Raw genomic sequence first — 12,598 nt, forward strand, 5'->3', positions numbered from 1 at the left:
GGAATCCAGAGAGCCCCTGAGATCTGCTTACATGAAGCACTAAAGCCATGCATCATTGGTAAGAACATTTTTGTGATAATTTCAACAAATTGCTGGAGCTGAGTGTGGACTACTATGAGCTCTTAGGGGGTCTCTCTTATTTTCATGGGCTTTACTTCTCAAAACCCCACCAGGTTCTCATGGTGAAGAGCCAAGAAAGGTAACCTCATAGCTCTGACACGTGATGAAGAAATGTTCTCTCTCTCTCTCTCTTTTTTTTTTAATAAACCCAGAATTTCTTCCACAACAAAGTTCTACTCTCCAGTAAGATTTTACCAGAGTCTTACTCTATCTGGGAAAAGTATACTTCCTTGATTCTAGTTCCTTCTACCTTTCTATCTTACTTAAGGGTTTGGGGGATTCTAAGAAACACTTGTGAAGGTCACATCCCAGGGACCCAGGCACACTAAAACACTAAGGTTTAACGATACAGTTACAGAACACTACCCCTTCCCAAAACCTCACCACCACAACCACAGACTCTGTCTAAGGAAGAGAAATCCCAGGACAACAGGGGAGACAAAAACAAAGACACTACAGAAATGTGAAGCCTCTGGCACCTACAGCTACAGAAAACATTAAACACAGCCCAACTCCTAGTAGACCCACTTGGCTTCATTTATTTTAATCATTCTTAAATTTACTCACTCTACCATAAACTCTCTTATTGAACATGTGATTGGTTACATGGCAAAACATGCCTAACCTCTCTAATACTTTTCACACTATGTAAATGACTATTACTGTATCATTTAAATCTCTGCCTATCTTATCCCCCCAATTTTAATTGAAGTCCATTAAGGACAACATCTGTGTTTTACATTTATGTACCTTCTGTGTGTAGCCTAACTCAATGCTGAGTGAGTAAGTGCGTGGTTAAATGAATGAATGACTCAGCCTAAGATTGCCTTTGGAATGATAAGGGGGTCCTTTGGGGAGATACTGCAGTTCTGATTATTATTGCTCTGATAGAACTTTCTTGGTCCTGGACATCGCCTGCCAGGGAAGGAGTGTGGCACAGTCGGGAATGGTCTAGAATCTGGAATTCTGGTTTTTAGACCTGAATGTGCCAGTAGGTAGCTATGTGGCCTTGGAGAGCTCAACTCTAGGCTTTTTGCAGATCTGTAAAATAAACATTCCTTTCAGTTCTATCATTCCAAGATTCTTGAAGCCACTGGTCCTTATTAAAATGAAAAGAATAAAAAAATAAACTCTGAATATAGAAAATGAATTATCTCTTTTCTTATATCCTCTAATAGCTAGGACTTACTAAATGCCTGCTATTTTCACACACAGTTTTCACCTCATTACCTTTCTTAACTTATTTATTCCTATGAGATCAAACTATTTTCTCCCTCTTTCACATGTGAGGCACAGAAAGATAATGTGACTTACATAGCTGGTAGCAGAATTAAATTCAGATCCAAACAGTCTGGCTCTAGTAGCTGTGCTCTTGATTCTAATGCTTCTCCCAGGCCCAAGGGTAGCACCAGTCTCCTGCCCTTAGAACCACTGGCCTTGTCCATCACCATACAGTTCATTTGAAAGACTAACGTCTTGCATCTGTGGAAAGTGATCATTCAGAATGATGCTGTGAGAGAACACCATTCCCAGAAGAGGAAATACATTTGTTAATGCTCTCATTTGGGGCAAGGGCCTTTGAAATATTGATATTTCTCCTGGATTGGGAAATCAACTTGTGGAGAGGCTTTTGACCTGACTTTTGGACAGAATGCTGTTCTTTTCCCAAAACCATATCAAACACGGGGTTGAAAGGTGAGTCCTTTCATTGCAACATCTCCTATCTTCCTCCTGCTGAGAGGGTTCTGTTTGATTCAATGTCAGAGAAGCCTTCCTCTCTCTGTTCTTCCACAGGAACTGGATTTAGGAAGCTACGATGGCACCTCTTTCTCCCATTTCTCAGCTCAGCTCAGAATTTTATTAGCTGTAAGAGACTTATTGAGATGCTTAAACAGCCTTTTTAAACAGGCTCAGGAAGAATAAGTAAACAGGAACTTTTCATCACTTGAAACATGTACTTTGAATCTAACAAAGTATACAGAGTAACAGGTAAGATAAAGGTAATTCCAGAACTAACAAAGATTGAAGTCAACATTTGGTGTTGCTGGGCCTTCTTCCTGTTGTTCCAACCACATACTTCCCCCTCATTCCTCTTTCCAGTTCTTCCCTTTTCTCCCCTCAATTCATGTCCCCACCTGTATTTTCTCTTCCAAGTACCCAGAGGACTGTGTTATTGTTACATTTCCCCCTCCTAGGACATTGAGGAAAAGAGCGTCCTATAGGTGCATATAAAAAACCCTAGATACCTACATACGGATAGCATATATTTACACTTCGAGTTTCTTCATCCATATAATCATTCATACATGCATTCAACAGATGATGATTCAGTGCCTGCTCAGTCTAAACTCTCTTACCCCACCTCCTCATACACCTGAGTATATACCTTAGGACAGACGTATATGTTTCCCCAAGGACATTGGATTTAGCTGGAGAGGCCCAAGGTAGCAGAAATTGGGGCATATTCTCAATAGTTTGCCACTGATCATGGATTCAGGGTTTGATAGAAGCCAGGTCTACAGATGATAGCCTTGGAAAACCAGCTGTTTGGGAAAACGAGTAAAAACAAAGATCTTCTTCTTTGGTGCTTTTAATGTCTCTCTGGAACTTTCTTTTGGAAATCTGGGAAAAGCTCAAAGACAGGGAGGAACCAAATAGTGTTCCTCTATCAGTACTTATTATCTGTTCATTGAAGAAGCCCTGCAAGCTTGGGAAACTTTTCCATCGCCACCCCATTGACCAATGGCTCGTAGACTATCACAGCCATGAGATTATACATGAAGTATAATCATACCTCATAAGAGATACAGCTTTGGACCAACTCTATTATACCCCTCTGTTTATCAGGTTGAGCACCTTCCTGAACATCCAGCCAGATGTTAGGTGCATTTCTGGTCCACTGGGTATTTACAACTAAGTTGGAAAAGCTAGACAGACACAAATCAGATAATGGATGCAACATGATAAAGTAGAAATGACCCTTGATTTGGAATCTTAAGTCTGGATATGGCTTTTAACTTCACCACTTGTTAGCTGTGAAATACAGTTAAACCCACTTCAGAATTGTTGTAAGTATTTGCTTTGGATGTTATATGAACTGTGGAGGAAAAATGAATTATTTTTAAGATTTTTAGAGAAGAATGCAAAGCAGGGTAGCTCTCCTTGTCAAGCTCACTACAATCTCACGTGGTAAGCCTGTGTTTTGCAAACAAAAAGTGGTCACCCATTGGCGGATCATGAAATCAATTCAATGGGCGGGTACCAGCAATTTTTTTTTTTGCAAAATGGAACAGAACAGAAAATATCAGAGTGCATCGCATGATATACTAAGGGTAAGTTTTGTTTCAGGTCACTTTTGTCTCTATTACATATATTTGTGTTATTGTATTGTGATGGGAAAAGAATTTCTTAGTATGGGTTACTTTCAAAAAGTTTGCAAAATGCTGAGAAGATTCCATGCCCTCTCCACGCCAATGTTCATAAAATTATTTGGATTCAGTGTTACCTCTCTAATAACCAATAGTGGGATTTCTAACTCACTCAATCCAATAATTCTTGATTTCTGTACTTGCTCCACCCCATGGAGCAGTATCTACAGACATCCTGTGCTCAAGGATCCAACTAGGGAAGGAGAATGACCAGAAACAACTGGAGACTATTGAGAATATTTAAATGCCACATGGGTAATAATTCTTATTCAGTAATAGGAGGTCACAGAAGAGAAGTGGAGCTGAGATTGTAGAGGAGCTTTCCAAGAGATCCATTGAAAGCAAACCCTAGAGAAAGAGTAAGATTTGGCTCACAGAACAACAAAAGAAAAGGAACAACAAAAGAGTAGAGGACAGAGCCTGAGACAAGTCAGGGAGACCACAGTCTGTCTAAAGATTCTGCCTGAGGGGCACCTGGGTGGCTCAGTGGGTTAAAGCCTCTGTCTTCGGCTCAGGTCATGATCACAGGGTCCTGGGATCAAGCCCCACATCGGGCTCTCTGCTCAGCAGGGAGCCTGCTTCCTCCTCTCTCTCTCTGCCTGCCTCTCTGCCTACTTGTGATCTCCGCCTGTCAAATAAACAAATAAAATCTTAAAAAAAAAAAAAAAAAAAGTCTGCCTGAGCTACCTTGCAGAGTTGTTCTCCCCATCGTGAGTCCTTGTTTGCCTGATTGACCCCAACTACCAGCTCTCAACAAGCATAGCCTGGATCTCCTCTCCCTTGGATCATCGTCCCTTAGCTCTGACCCTGGCCAGTCACTACATGGAGTAACTATAAGCCAGAACAGAATAAGACACAGGCAGTACAATAATCTGTACTTGCAGACTTAACCACATTCGTGTTTGTGATATGCTGTGATGAACTGAAACTTTGCCACTGAGGCATTCTCATGGAAACCTGATCTCTGCACTGATGAGCTATCAGTGACACACCCTGCCTTCAGGGCTTAGTGTGGCTCTGCTATGAAGGACTGTCAAGGCATTGGTGGGTTTCTGGGACAATGCTAAAGGCTCTGGATCAGAAAAAGTCAAGTCACAGGTCACGTGTGCCTTAGAAATTCTAGCCTCAAAATATCTCTCAAAGTATGGTTTGAGTCCATAGATTTGGGACCTCCTTCTGCATCTCCCTATCACACACATACACACACACACACACACACACACACACACAGAGCAGTCATAATCCTCTCCTCATCCTGAAAAGGACTGTGATTCTAAAACTGGAGCATGGAATAAATTTGAAGCCATCTCCTGTATTCTTTCTATAGCACAAATTCCCTGTCGAGATAATTGGTTCTGGACCTATGCCTCAGTGCACTGCTTCTCTGACTCATTTCAGAGATTTCCTGGTGACACAGCAATAGTTAATTATACTATTTATTGGAGGACAATGATACTCTAATAATGAACATCATCAGCGAAGAGCCAAAAACAGGATCAGCCTGACAGCAGTGACCTTACTCAAGACTTGTCCAGTTGGTCATGTTGGGCTTGCACTGCATTTGGTCGTTACCCACACTAGCACTCACACTGCTATGCAGCCATCCCAGTCTTCCCGGAATCCTTCTCTCCTGAACAGACAAGAGGCAGTGGTGGGAGAGTGCTAGACCTCACACACAAGAGCACTGAGTTCCTAGAAGGCTTTCCACTGGTACTCTGGAGCTCCCTGTGGATAAGAGCACCAACCCCAACCCCTAGTAAATTATTGATTCCCAAAGTATCTGAAAATCTACTCCAGGCCATTCAGTGCACTAGAAAGTTTAGAGGTACAGAGAATTAAGTATGAACCTAATCTTCTAGTTGTCATGTTAAGTATCTTGACCAAGGAGTTGTTGGGGGTGTGTGGATGGGTTTCAGGGGTTTCATTTATGTGCAAAATTTGTTGGATATTTCTAGGTTTTTACAGTAAGAAGATACTAGCTCTTATCAGCAAAGGGCTCTGGGTCCCCCCAAATTTTTTAAATGATTAGCTTTCTCAACTGTAGTTGTTATATATTCTTTTTTAAAGATTTTATTTATTTATTTGACAGATAGAGGTCACAAGTAGGCAGAGAGGCAGGCAGAGAGAGAAGGGAAGCAGGCTGCCTGCTGAGCAGAGAGCCCGATGCGGGGCTCCATCCCAGGACCCTGGGATCATGACCAGCTGAAGGCAGAGGCTTTAACCCACTGAGCCACCCAGGCGCCCCTATAGTTATTATATGTTCTTATATTAATAACAGAAGTCCTGTAACCCTGGACAAAAAGCAGGGGAGGGTGCTTTTGAGTAACAGGAGTTGGCTTCTATCTGGTTTACTGTTCCAACATCTACTTTTAAGTTTGGTCAGTTATCAGACTCTAGCAATGGGGTAGCACTGTCCCCATGGACATATGGATCCCGAGGAAGATTAATTAGAAGTTCTTTGACCAAATCTAAGGGCTGACCCTTATTTTCTGTAAATAGTGTATCATATGTCACCAATCCCTGCAATAATTATGCAAGCATGTTCAAAACAAGTAAGCCGAAGGTAATCAATTTGTTGTGCAAAATAGCCATTCCCATTATTTCTTGTCATTAATGTGAAGAGTATGGACTGCCCCATGGTAGACTCTGTCACTAAGATTGCTGCTGTTGAAATATGGAGAAATTTGAGTTTCCAGAGCCCCATTTGGCTGTTATTTGATGGCATTGTGTATATATAATCTGATTTTTTAAAATTTGAATCTAAGCAAATCTAAAATTTATTCTTTGAAACTGGATATTTCTTTTTGCTTTTGTTGTGGGAGAGACATTTTTTCCTTTATTTTTATTTTTTTCTTCATTGCTGAGGATAAGGGGAAAGTTTACTTATAGGAAATGTCCTTTAAATTACTAAATAACTTTTAAACAATAGTATAAGCTAAATCCAGGTGTTTTAATCAGAAGATTAACCATGGCCTAATTTCACAGCTGTAGCTTTCTTGAGTTCAAAGAAGGTTAATTCCATACCTAAATTGGGATGCTTCTCTCTCTTTGTAGGAAAATACCTAATTATTTAGAGTAATAAGTTTCTTACAGATAATTAATACTAGCAAAATTAATTCATTCTTTTTTTAAAGCATTGGTCTGACAATAAGTGAAAAACTTAGGCTGAAGAAAGCATAAGTTGCCTCTATTTATTTTTTCCAATATTCTAAATCAATAACTCTCTTTACCATAACTGGGTCATTACTGATAGAATAATAAAGAGTAGGAAAAGTTAACAGTTAACTACACTATATGACTTCATTTATATAAAATTGATTTTGGCGAGCTGGATAAAAGTTGTATAAAATAAGTTCTGGTTGGCTGCTGAAATAATAGAAAATAGTATCAGGCAGCTTTATTACCAGAAAAAAATCTAACATGATAATGTAAAAATACCCACTTAGTTTTTGATGCTGCATCTCAAATATATATTTAGACGATAATGGGAAATCTGATTAAAGTTGGTCCAGTGACACTTTTCAGATAGCTGAGAAATGAGAAATATATTCTCCCCTTCACAGCTTTATGTTTCATGGGTATGAATTGATGGCTCCTTTGCTAAAGAAGTAAGCCATAGTCATCATACTAGGATGGTTCTATTTCCAATTCGAAACTACTCTTTTTTTCCCCAAATTCCAAAGAATATTACTAGAATGAAAATTATGTCTCATTACTGAAATCATAAGAATGAATTAAAAAGTGAACTCTATGCTTTTGCTCAAGGTAGAACAATACTGTATTAAATGTACAGCCAGAAGGAATTCCTCATAGCACAAAGGAAGAACATTCTCCACGTCAAGTCTGACCAGACAGGTAGTAGAAACTACTAAAAACCATCTACTGCTACTAAAAACCATTTAAGGTAATATGGATTTTTTTCCTTCTTTATTCAGTTAATTTTTTTCAGAGTTGTGAATGAAGTGTGTGTACAAACAGAACTTAGAAAAAGTGAACTGCAAATAATTCTGCAATCGAAATTATCTCTGTTGATCTTCGGTGTTTAAAAAATATTTATTTATTTATTTTTATTTATTTGAGAGAGAAAGAGCAAGTGGAGGATGGGGTGGAAGGAGTGAGAGGGAAAGAATCTCAAGCAGACTCCACACTGAGTTTGGAGTCCAACAAGGGGCTCAATGTCATCACCTTGAGATCATGACCTGAGCCGAAATCAAGAATCAGATGCTTAACTGACTAAGGCAAGCAGGCACCCTTCCTTATTGATATTTTAAAATGCATGCCTACTTCCTTAAAGTGTCCAATGTCCTTTCCAAATCCAACTGTACCTCCAGAAGCATTCCTATTAACACTTTACTTAATTCAAAAGATGATCTTTCCAGGAAACAATAAAAACTACCTTGGAGGAAAAACCATCTTATTTGTAGCACAACTGAGACTTGGAAAGGAGACCAATTGTGAATGCTAGTTGAGAAATAGTAAGTTATGAATCTCCATCAATCAAGACATGTGACTGAATATTGACCACCAAACAGGAAGATAACTCCTTCCCATACTCAAGATGCAGAAGATGGAAGAGATCTGTTCAACAAATTCATTCCTTTATTCATTCACTGAACAAACACATCATGTCGAGATGGTTGTGGAATGCACAGATGCCAAGGGGATTTCCCAGAGCCCTTCCAGTCTCCGGGAAAGTTTATTTATTTCACCTCACAGTCTCATCAAAGCTCTGAAGAGCTTTATCAGCTATAACTGGGCAGAGGGGTCCACCTCTGTGTTTTCTCAGTCAATAAAAATTTGTTGAACATTTGCTATGTTCCAGGTACTTTGTGTGACTCATAGGTCTACAAACTTTTTCTACCATTCATGCCTTCTTGCATCAAAAAGTATATATAAGATACACACTAGAACATACATGCTTCTGGATGCTTGATTACCATGAGGCTCACTTGCAGCAAGTGGTGTCCACTCATTGTCTCCCTTAACATTATGTAAATTCCAAGCAAGGTTATCACTCTCCTCTGCACCTTCCAGACCACACCATCACCATTTTACCCTTCACCATGCTTTAAAAACTATATTCTATTTATTTATTAATGGATAATACTTAAACCTGATATAAAATATATACTTATACATGTATGGGTTCCTATTGGTTCAGTTTCTCTGAAGAACTCTGACAAATAAAAAGGGCACATGCATATTTAAGCATACATTTGTATGTTGCAGCTACCTTGTACATGTGTACATAGTTTTACACAGATAACACACTATGACCATTCTTTTCATCTGCTTTTCAAATAACAGTCTGTTTTGGAGACTGTTCTATATTGGTGCACATGTAGAACTGCACAGTTTCCCATAGTATATTTGTTTAGTAATTTCTTTTTAAGATTTTATTTACTCGTGTGTGTGTGTGTGTGTGTGTGTGTGTGTGACAGAGAGAGAGAGAGAGAGAGCATGAAGGGAAGGAGCAGAAGGAGAGGGACAAGCAGACTACGCTGAACACAGTGCCCAACATGGGGCTTGAACTCACGGCCCTGAGAGCATGACCTAAGCCAAAACCAAGAGTTGGATGCTTAACCAACTGAGCCACCAGGGGCCCCTGTTCAGTGAGTTATTGACTTAATCTCCTACAGGTGGACATTTAATGTTTCTAAACTTTGCTATAATAAACAATGTTGTGGGAATATCTTGGTACACATGTCATTTTATAGATGTAGGTATATTACATACACCTACAGATACATATTGTGTCTCAGGAAACAAACAGGGTTGTTGGGGACAGGGGATATGTTGGTTGGGTTATGGACATTGGGGAGGGTATGTGCTCTGGTGAGTGCTGTGAATTGTGTAAGACTGATGAATCACAGACCTGTACCCCTGAAGCAAATAATACATTATATGCTAATAAAAAAAATAAATAAAATAAGGGTTTACAGGTAGAATTTCTGGGTCTCAAGTTATGTACATCTTATATTTTGTTTCATATTGCCATATTGTCCTCCATGGAACTTGGACAGATTTACAACTCCCCCATCAATAACAACATAGTGTGTTTTCCAAATTGTTTTATCTTTGTTAGCCTGACAGGTGAAAACATGAATCTTAATGTAATAATGATTACATTTTTCTTATTATAAGAAAGAGCACCTTCTTACATGTTTAAAAATTTTATCCTTTTCCGTGAACTATTTATATACTTTTCCATATTTCTGTTGGTGTGGAAAGAATAGCATTTTGTAATAGTCATTACTGTGTGTTTAGGAAGTAGTCTCAAGATACATAAATGTTTTAATGTTAAACTGGAAGTTGACAGCTGTCACTTAGACAAATTATCATTAAAATTTCAAAGATAGGGACCCCGATGAGGCATATGGAGTGCAAGTACTATCAGGTGGTAATCTATGTCTTATGCTATAACTATAATATGAAGGTAAAAATATCAGTCAAACTGTTCCAAGTCACAGTAATTTCTGTCCTCCTTAGAACTCTCACAGTTAAATCTATTAAAGAATATTCTAAGGTTAAATAATTCATAATTAGAATTCATGATTTTGTGAATTGTTATGTAGGGGAATACTTTCTCAAGTTTCAATTTCATGAAAGAGTAAATAATCATTGAAGACAAAAGCATCTAGTTTTCTCCTAATCCTGTTAGTTGTTCCAACGTTCCTTAAAGCTGTGATTCTCCCAGACATAGCCATTAAAAAAAAAAAGAAGAAGAAGAAGAAAGAAAGAAAAACTTACTTTGGGTAAGTCTCTTAGTTTCTAAGGATCTTCTTATCTCACTCCAAAGTCTAGGGAATGACTAAATAATCCAAAATTCGATGATACCTTATTTTCTCTCTTCTTAACCTTTGTGATTCTACATTATTTTACAAAAGAAAAAAACCCATAAAATCATAAATTCCAATTCTAAATTCTTTAACATAAGATTATTCTCCAAAGGACTTATCTGTGAGGATTCACTTTCCATCCCTGACTGGAGACTAGAGCTATAGGCAGCGCTATCTATTCCTGCCCATGGTGTCCAGGAGGTTCTACGGCAACCCACCTTTCAGGCCAACCATGAAGACTTTAATTGCATTGAAACTCTATAATGATACATATGATAATTTTATAAACAGGAAAAGAATTGTTTCTCATAAATATGAAAAGAAAGGACAGCTTCCCTGAAAAATAATTTAAGAGTTTCCAGATTTCTGCAGAAACTCTACTGAAAACATAAAGACACCAGACAGAAGCTCAAATAGATATTTATAAAACTGAGAAGTTAGTGTTTCTACTTCAAAAAAAAAATCAACCTAGTAAAGAAAATATCATGGACATATTTAATACAACACAAGTATCACCAAAAAAATGTCAACTGACCATTTAGCTGAAATCCAAAAGAACTATTTGCAAAATTCCTCATAGGATTGGGGCTTTCATCATAGCAGTTAACCTCCCTCCCCTACCTCCTGTGACCCCAGCAGTGGATGCACCCCTCTTAAGGCAATTACAGTAGGTCTTATAGTTTGGCTGTTCTTACAGGTCTTACTTCCTCTCTAAGAGTATAATCTAGCAGAAAAGAAGCCCTTTTTATTCACCTTGGGAAAATGTCTGAGGTAGACCTATGTGTGCACATCAGATCACAGACATTGGAAGAAGGAAGGGAGCTAAATTGAAAGGATGTATTGACAGAACAGATAATAACAAATACTTACAGACTATTTGTCATGCACCACAGCTGAGCCAAGTACTTTATCTGCGTTAACCCATTTAATAATCACAAAACCTTATCAGGTAGGAACATCTATTATGATTCCCTTTTTACAGATAGGGAAGCAGAAGGGACAAGAGACTAAATATTGCCCCATATCACATAGCCAGTAAGAACAGCTGCAGTGTAAACCCAGGCTTTTGGCTTCTGGAGTATTTGTTCTTAACCCCTCCGCTGGTCCACTTCCTAAAAAGCAAAGATACATGAGGAGAGGAAGCTCTAGTATCCAGCTCTGAAAAAAAATGGTGGGTTTCTGAGTCTGCCCATGATCAGCTTACTCTACAAGAGTAAAAGTTCCTTAAAAAAAAAAAAAAAAAAGAGTAAATTCCTAACGAGACCGTCCAGCCTGTGGAAATTCTGTCTTCCTCCTTAGTCCATAGGTTACCTTGAACCAAGTTTAGCTAACCAAATGAATTAACCAAACATATATAAAATCTTTAGAAAGGGAAGTTATAAATCCTCAGCATATCATCATCAGCCTATACACACTAATTTCATACATAATGAAAACATCTAAGTCTCTTAACTGGACTTATATCTTATTTTATTAATTGATTAATTGATTGACTGATTGATAGGAGGAAGCCTAGTCTTTTTGTTTTTTGAGCTCCAGCTTCATTTATAGTCAAGAACTTCAACATCCCACTGTCGGCAATTCATAGAACCAACACACAAAATAACCAAAGATGTAAAAGAATAGCACCATCAACCAATACCATCTAATGGACATTTATAGAAAACTACACCCAACTCAGTGAGATCGTTTTTTTTTTCTTCAAGTAATCATGAAATACTCAACAATATAGACCCCACTCTGGGTCATAAATAAACTGCAACAAATTTAAAATAAATTCTCCGACTATAATGGAATCAAACTATGGTTGGGTTCAGTCAAACTACTCAGCCAAGCAATATAATGCTATTTTTGCCTTATTTTGATATCATTTTTATGAAATAAAATATTATCATACTTTTCTTCATAGGCTGATTGATATCAAAATTGTCACTTTTTAAATCTCCTACATAGCCAGAAATATTTCTTCCAGCATTTCTTTGAAGAAGCCTGATATTTCACATAAATGATCCTTTTTTAATTTATAATTTTTGCATTTAATCTTTTCTTGCCAGAGACACCTTTATTTCTCTGTTTCCCACCGAAAGCATCCAGAGTGTTAAGCATTAATCTGCCCTTCCAGATTAGGCAAAGGTCACTGGCTGCATTGTCTCTGGAGCTAAGTGAATTGCTGGCGTGGACATAGAAGGGAGTTCATTGCTCTCTGGGAGC

This window comes from Enhydra lutris, unplaced genomic scaffold (assembly GCF_002288905.1).
Source record: "Enhydra lutris kenyoni isolate GAN:26980312 unplaced genomic scaffold, ASM228890v2 scaffoldscaffold35, whole genome shotgun sequence".
Lineage (NCBI taxonomy): Eukaryota > Metazoa > Chordata > Mammalia > Carnivora > Mustelidae > Enhydra > Enhydra lutris.